Source organism: Loxodonta africana, chromosome X (genome assembly GCF_030014295.1).
Source record: "Loxodonta africana isolate mLoxAfr1 chromosome X, mLoxAfr1.hap2, whole genome shotgun sequence".
NCBI lineage: Eukaryota > Metazoa > Chordata > Mammalia > Proboscidea > Elephantidae > Loxodonta > Loxodonta africana.
The window spans coordinates 105,184,801-105,193,481 of NC_087369.1; the positions used below are offsets into that span (position 1 = coordinate 105,184,801).

The 8,681-nt window shown below is 38.6% G+C and overlaps 1 pseudogene; it reads left to right on the top strand.

Moving 5' to 3' along the window:
* The first annotated feature begins 5,192 nt into the window (after window positions 1-5,192).
* LOC100676899 (alpha-ketoglutarate dehydrogenase component 4-like) lies at window positions 5,193-5,995 on the top strand (annotated as a pseudogene).
* The last annotated feature ends 2,686 nt before the right edge of the window (window positions 5,996-8,681 follow it).

Below are 8,681 nucleotides of genomic sequence, written 5' to 3' on the forward strand. Positions count from 1 at the left end.
TGGTTTACAAATGTACTCATAGAACACACATGTAAGGGCTGTACTGATAAATCTCACATAAAATAAATGAACACAACAGCAACAACAATAACAACAGTAAAACTAAAAAATGTCAGGGACTTTGGAAACTTCAAGGAATGAGTTCAAGATAAACAATCAGCATAAATAATAGCCCCTGGGGAAATAATAAAACTTTTTTAAAAATTAATTTTGGCTTTTATCTTTATTACTTCCTTCTTTGTATTCTCCTTGGTCTTGCAGAGGTGTTGTTTTCTTGGTTTTTGAGTTAAATATTTAACTCATTTAGTTTACCTTTCTTGGTTTTTACAAAGACGTTGAAAACTGTAATTTTGTTATTGAGTATAATGTTATTGAACGTTATATATTTTGGGTGGGTTTTTCCTTTTATTTTTAAACAGAGTCTTTTTGCATTCCTTTCAATGTTTTCTGACTTATATTCAATTTTTTCTAATATAGGTACTGGTAAAACTGTTTCTTTTAGTTAGTATTCGCATGATATTTCTTTTTCCCAGCTATTAATTTAGAATACTTTTGGTGATATTATTCTAGTTATTTCTTTTCTAAGTTGAATGACTGTGATGACTAATATATTTGTATTTATTTTCTCTTTATTATCCTCTCACTGTTGCTTCAATTTTCTCCTTTCTATTGGTTTGATGGGGCTCTGGTGGCACAGTGGCTAAGCGTTTGGCTGCTAACCAAAAGGTTGGCAGTTTGAATCCACCAGCCGCTCTTTGGAAATCTTATGGGAGCAGTTCTACTCTGTCCTATAGAGATGCTATTAGTCAAAATCGACTCGTTGTCAAAGAGTTTGGTTTGGTTTTGGTTATTGGTTTGATAACAACATTTATATATACTTTTTTTTTTTGCTGCTGAAGATTTGGAAGCTATACATTGGATATATGTTAATTGTTACCCTGAAATTTGCAATACATGTATTTAAATACACATATTTTAATAATAATACAATTGTAAAATTATTAAGTATTTTCTCACCTCCACCTGGAAGTAAATAGTAACTTTAAACTTTTGTGGGTGTGTGCGCTTTAGGTGAAAGTTTATAGCTCAAGTCAATTTATCATACAAAAACTTATACACATATTGTTATGTAACATTAGTTGCAATCCCTACTATGTAACAGCACCCTTTCACTTTACACCCCAGGTTTCTTGTGTCCATTCAATCAGTTCCTGTCCCCTCCTGCCTTTACATAGCCAGGCTAGTTAACACTTACTGAACCCGTACTCTGTTCCATGTCACACTATGTACTTGCTGTGCATTATGACATTTGATTCTCCCAATAACCTTATTATTCAGATACTGTCATAACTGCTATTTTATTGATAAATTAAAGCTTATGGAAATTAATTAAATTGTCTATAATTGAACAGTAATTGACTCTAGCATTTCCTTTACCTTTGTTGAACAAAGAGTGCTTTTCCCCACACACAGCTGGTATATTAAGAATCTATGTCTATTAGAGTTTAGTCATTAGAAAAAACCACTAATGCATTATCAGAACAACATATTAGAATTATCTATTTCCATGGGAATTACTGGAAAAGTGAAGACATAGAAGAGGGATAAATACACTAACCATAATAGTCTGAAGCAGTGGCCTGAGCAGGAAGATCAGAGTTTTCAGAAAAAGCCCAGAGGCTATGTGCACCTGGGTGCCAAATTGGAACCATGAAGGAGAAGCTATCTGCAGAAGTTTTTGGACTTTATCATCACTGAAGGAATGGCAGTCGTGTGCTTGGTGTTTGACTTGGAACCACTGTTGGGTGGGAGGGACCAAAAGCAGAGAAGACAAACAGGAAGATGGTCCCATTGGGCACCTCTATTTCTGTTTGATATCCTGTGTCATTTCCACTACTTTTCAAAACTATTGTCTTCTTCATTCTCAATTCCAAATCTTATACAGATTTCCTTTGAGAGAGCTAAAACCTGGAACATCATGGGAAGAAGATTCTGGGAAATATAGTTCCTAGTCTTAGCCAAGTTGACATAGCTCAGTTCAACACAAGCTTATGGAATAATTTTACTTGCAATATCTGTTTGGGGAAGGTACGATATCACAATTTTTTTTTTAAATATTTTCCTAAGCATAGATGTGATTTTAGGTGCTATCAGAAATGTGTATTCAAGTGAGTCCTTTAACTAATGAATGAATCTAAATGCTTGTACAGCGTATACATTTTAATGGTTTTTGGTGTTCCGTTCCTCAATGTTTACATTATGTTTCTTGATATGATGAAAACTGTGTTGTTTGGAGAAACATTTCACTGAAACAAAAGGCAATGGCTAGTACTCACTATTGAAACAAGTAGAAAATGTTATAGCTAATAAAACAGGCATTTTGATAGTTGAAGTATCATGAAGAGACTATGTCTAGAATTAGAACAAATCTAAAAGGGAGAACTCAAGGAGAAGTGATTGGTTTTTTTTTTTTTTTTTCCTGATCGTTAGAAAAATTTAATGAAAATAACCTGTAGGGTTTACTCAGATTTTCCAGTAATAGCTTTCCTTCATTTTATGGAGGGAAATTATATGCTATAATATTCATGAATTGGAGCACTCACAAAGGTCTCTAGACTTATTGAACAAACATGGGTCTGCTGGAATTCCCATTTCTTCATTTTTAATATAAAGGAGCCACTTTAATGTAATAGATATGTGAAATAAGAAGAGAATTCTATGGGAGAAGAAATATATAAAAAAATCACCATTTCCAAAGTTCAGGTTTGAATACAATCTTGTTTAATGTCTTCTCAGCAAAATAAATTTCCTTTACTTCCTGTGTGCCTAGAATACTACTTTACACAATAATATGTGATACTAAAGTAATCTCAAATTAATCAAAATTAATATCATATACTAAGAACTATGTACTATTTGAAATTGAAGTGAATATATGATGCAAAGATACATATTTTTCAAAATCTTCCTAACCATATAAGAAAATGGTAGAGTTTATGTCTTAAGGTTCCATATCAGGGAGATATATGTTTAAATGTTATAAACAAAAAGTATGTTCTGAAATAGAAAAGTAAATATCCATGAATTACCCAAAATAACATCTTACATTAGAGTCCAATATATACATAGCCTCCTGGAAAACATTGCCTCAACCCTGCAAGTTACTGCCACCCAGCGGGCACCATAATTGTGTCTTTAGAAGGCCATTACATCATTCTATCAAGCCAGCTGCTTCACAATGATGGGGAACATGGTAAGACCAGTGATTTCCATGAACATGGGCCCATTGCTGCACTTCATTTGCTGTGAGGTGAGTTCCTTGATCTGAGGCAATGCTGTGTGGGATAACATGACAGTGGAAAAGGCATTCTGTGACTCCACATATAGTAGTTTTGGCAGAAGCATTATGTGCAGGGGAGGAAAATCCATCGCCACAGTAAGCGTCTTTCCCAGTGAAAACAAAACACTGCCCTTTCCATGATGGAAGTTGTCCATCAAGTCTGCCACCAGATTGATGAATGATCATCCCTAGGAATGGTACTATATCGGGAACCTAATGTTGGTCTCAGCTGATGGCAGATTGGGCACTCAGCAGTGTCTGTAGCTAAGTAAGCCTTGGTGAGTGGAAGCCCATGCTGCTGAGCCCATGCATAGCCTCAGAAACTGTCACAATGGCAACTTTGTTCATGAACCCATTGGGAAATGACTGGAGTGAATGGGGCAAGAGGATGACTGGTATTCAAGTAACATGTCATCCTATTCACTTGACTCTTAAAGTCCTTCTCTACTGAGGTCACTCTTTGGTGAGCATTCACACAAGACACAAATATCTTCACTTCTTTGGCCCTTTTAGAGAGGTTTATCCACATGTCTCTTCCTCATACATCCTTGTCATCAATTTTCCAATGATGTTCCTTTTAAGTCCTTGACCTTCCATCCAAACCACTGGCCCATGGATCAGTAGAAAATTGCACATCTGGCCATTTCTTCTTCCAAGCAAAATGAAAAACCAGGAGCACCATTCAAAGTTCTGCTCACTGGGAGGATTTCCCTTCACCACTGTCCTTCAGAAAGGGTTTGCAGTGCTGCCACTGTTCACTTTAGAGTGGTAGCTTCATATCATGCAGAAGCATCTGTAAACCAGGCACAAGTTTTCTCCTCTTCAGTCAGTTGATCATGAGGAACTCACCATGAAGACATAATTACAGACTCGGAGAGGGATGGTAATGTGACAGGAGCAGGGATCATGGGCATTTGGGCCACTTCCTCATGTAACTTACTTGTGCCTTCAGGTCCTGCTCAAGCCTGATCTTGTATATACCACTTTCATTTAATGATGGAGTGTGGCTGTACATGTCAGAATTTATGAGTCTGTGGGTCATACAACACTCAGTTCATAATGGACAGCTCAGACCACATGGTGACTTGGTGGCCCATGGTTAAGGATTCAGTTTCTACCAAGGCCCAGTAACAAGCTAAAAGCTGTTTCTCAAAAGGAGAGTAGTTATCTGCAGAGGATGTCAGAGCTTTGCTCCAAAATCCTAAGGATCTGTGCTTATGATTCACCAATAGAGGCCCGGCCAAAGGCTCCAAACAGCATCTTTATCTCCCACCGACACTTCTTAAACCATTGAATCAGCCATATCATATGGCCCAAGTGGGAGAGCAGCTTGCAAGACAACTTGAACCTGTTGCAGGGCCTTCTCCTGTTCTGAGGCAAACTAGCAGCATTTTGAGTCACTTGAGAAATATACTGGAGTAGCACACCCACATGAGGGATTGGTTACTTCAAAATCCGAAAAGGTCCACCAGGCATTCTAACTCCTTTTTAGTTGCAGCAGGGGTCAGATGAAACAACTTAACCTTTACTTTAGAAAGAATATCTCAACATGCTCCACACCACTGGACCCCTAGAAATTTCACTGAGGTGGAAGGCATCCCTATTTTTGCCAGATTAATATCCCACCCTCTAGCATGCAAATCCCCACACCTCTGTCAGTTTGTCATATCTTGGTGGCTTGTGCGTTGCTGTGATGCTGGAAGCCATGCTCCTGGTATTTCAAACACCAGAAGGGTCAGTCATGCTCGACAGGTTTCAGCTGCGCTTCCAGACTAAGACAGACAAGGAAGATGGACCTGGCAGGCTGCTTCCGAAAAAAAAAAAAAAAATTATCCAGTTAAAACATTACGAATAGCAGTGGAACATTGTCTGATATAGTGCCGGATGATGAGCCCTTCAGGTTGGAAGGCAATCAAAATACTAGAGGGGAAGAGCTGCCTCCTCAAAGTAGAGTCAACCTTAATGACATGGATGGAGTCAAGCTCTCAGCACCTTCTTTTGCTGATATGGCACAACTGAAAATGAGAAAAACAGCTGAAAACATCCATTAATAACAGAAACATGGAATGTATGAAGTATGATATGAATCTGGGAAAATTGGAAATCGTCAAAAAAGAAATAGAACGTGTGGCTCACAAGTGCTCTGGAAACTGCCACCTACTTGGGGAGTCATGATGGGCAGCAAAATGGTGTCTGCCAGGAGGATCATTCAGGTAGTTGAGCCACATATTCCACTAATAAAGTTCCCTGATAGAACTGACAACCCTAAACCCAACGCATCAGAAGCTTCGAGATGAGCAGGAACACCATCACACTCTTCTGCAATGTCACAACATTCTAAGAAAAGTAAATCACCAGATTTGCTGATGCATGACGGTGCGCCAGATACGGGAGAAATTATAAAAACATTACCTCCAAAACACTGAAGGAAATTTATATCTCAAGAGCAAATAGAATTTCTCCAATGTGGAGCTCCAGAATAATCACCAATAATGTGACTGCTGTTTGAAGTCAGAAAAAAAAAAATTATCTCTACAATAAAGGGCTTTCAAAATGACAAATGAGAAAGTATACATTAAACAACATCAATGAAACATTCTGTAAACAAATTAAAAATAGAAAATTTAGATGGAAACATATATCCTAATTTATGTATCTGGGTCAGCTTCTCCACAAGCTTACCAAATCACTTATATACTTTCTACTTACTAAAGTATACATTTTTTTTATTAACTTTTATTAAGCTTCAAGTGAACGTTTACAAATCCAATCAGTCTGTCACGTATAAATTTACATACATCTCACTCCGTACTCCCACTTGCTCTCCCCCTCTTGAGTCAGCCCTTTCAGTCTCTCCTTTCTTGACAATTTTGCCGGCTTCCCTCTCTCTCTATCCTCCCATCCCCCCTCCAGACAAGAGTTGCCAACACAATCTCAAGTGTCCACCTGATATAATTAGCTCACTCTTCATCAGCGTCTCTCTCCCACCCGCTGACCAGTCCCCTTCATTTCTGATGAGTTGTCTTCGGGGATGGTTCCTGTCCTGTGCCAACAGAAGGTCTGGGGACCATGGCCGCTGGGATTCCTCTAGTCTCAGTCAGACCATTAAGTTTGGTCTTTTTATGAGAATTTGGGGTCTGTATCCCACTGATCTCCTGCTCCCTCAGGGGTCCTCTGTTGTGCTCCCTGTCAGGGCAGTCATCGATTGTGGCCGGACACCAACTAGTTCTTCTGGTCTCAGGATGATGTAGGTCTCTGGTTCATGTGGCCCTTTCTGTCTCTTGGGCTCTTAGTTGCCGTGTGGGCTTGGTGTTCTTCATTTTCCTTTGCTCCAGGTGGGTTGAGACCAATTGCTGCATCTTAGATGGCCACTTGTTAGCGTTTAAGACCCCAGACGCCACATTTCAAAGTGGGATGCAGAATGATTTCATAATAGAATTATTTTGCCAATTGACTTAGAAGTCCCTGCAAACCAAGTTCCCCAGACCCCCGCACTTGCTCCGCTGACCTTTGAAGCATTCATTTTATCCCGGAAACTTCTTTGCTTTTGGTCCAGTCCAATTGAGCTGACCTTCCATGTATTCAGTGTTGTCTTTCCCTTCACCTAAAGCAGTTCTTATCTACTGATTAATCAATAAAAAACCCTCTCCCACCCTCCCTCCCTCCCCCCCTCGTAACCACAAAAGTATGTGTTCTTCTCAGGTTTACTATTTCTCAAGATCTTATAATACTGGTCTTATACAATATTTGTCCTTTTGCCTCTGACTCATTTCGCTCAGCATAATGCCTTCCAGGTTCCTCCATGTTATGAAATGTTTCAGAGATTCGTCACTGTTCTTTATCGATGCGTAGTATTCCATTGTGTGAATATAACACAATTTATTTACCCATTCATCCGTTGATGGACACCTTGGTTGCTTCAGGCTTTTTGCTATTGTAAACAGAGCTGCAATAAACATGGGCATGCATATATCTGTTTGTATGAAGGCTCTTGTATCTCTAGGGTATATTTCCAGGAGAGGGATTTCTGGGTTGTATGGTAGTTCTATTTCTAACTGTTTAAGATAACGCCAGATAGATTTCCAAAGTGGTTGTACCATTTTACATTCCCACCAGGAGTGTATAAGAGTTCCAATCTCTCCGCAGCCTCTCCAACATTTATTATTTTGTGTTTTTTGGATTAATGCCAGCCTTGCTGGTGTGAGATGGAATCTCATCGTAGTTTTAATTTGCATTTCTCTAATGGCTAATGATCGTGAGCATTTTCTCATGTATCTGTTGGCTGCCTGAATATCTTCTTTAGTGAAATGTGTGTTCATATCCTTTGCCCACTTTTTGATTGGGTTGTTTGTCTTTTTGTGGTTGAGTTTTGACAGAATCATGTAGATTTTAGAGATCAGGCGCTGGTCGGAGATGTCATAGCTGAAAATTCTTTCCCAGTCTGTAGGTGGTCTTTTTACTCTTTTGGTGAAGTCTTTAGATGAGCATAGGTGTTTGATTTTTAGGAGCTCCCAGTTATTGGGTTTCTCTTCATCATTTTTGGTAATGTTTTGTATTCTGTTTATGCCTTGTATTAGGGCTCCTAGGATTGTCCCTATTTTTTCTTCCATGATCTTTACCGTGTTAGTCTTTATGTTTAGGTCTTTGATCCACTTGGAGTTAGTTTTTGTGCATGGTGTAAGGTATGGGTCCTGTTTCATTTTTTTGCAAACGAATATCCAGTTATGCCAGCACCATTTGTTAAAAAGGCTTTCTTTTCCCCAATTGACACTGGTCCTTTGTCAAATATCAGCTGCTCATACGTGGATGGATCTATGTCTGGGTTCTCAATTCTGTTCCATTGGTCTATGTGCCTGTTGTTGTACCAGTACCAGCTGTTTTGAGTACTGTGGCTGTATAATAGGTTCTGAAATCAGGTAAAGTGAGGCCTCCCACTTTCTTCTTCTTTTTCAGTAGTGCTTTGCTTATCCGGGGCTTCTTTCCCTTCCATATGAAATTGGTGATTTGTTTCTCTATCCCCTTAAAATATGACATTGGAATTTGGATCGGAAGTGCGTTAAATGTATAGATGGCTTTTGGTAGAATAGACATTTTTACTATGTTAAGTCTTCCTATCCATGAGCAGGGTATGTTTTTCCACTTAAGTATGTCCTTTTGAATTTCTTGTAGTAGAGCTTTGTAGTTTTCTTTGTATAGGTCTTTTACATCCTTGGTAAGATTTATTCCTAAGTATCTTATCTTCTTGGGGGCTACTGTGAATGGTATTGATTTGGTTATTTCCTCTTCGGTGTTCTTTTTGTTGATGTAGAGGAATCCAAGTGATTTTTGTATGTTTATTTTA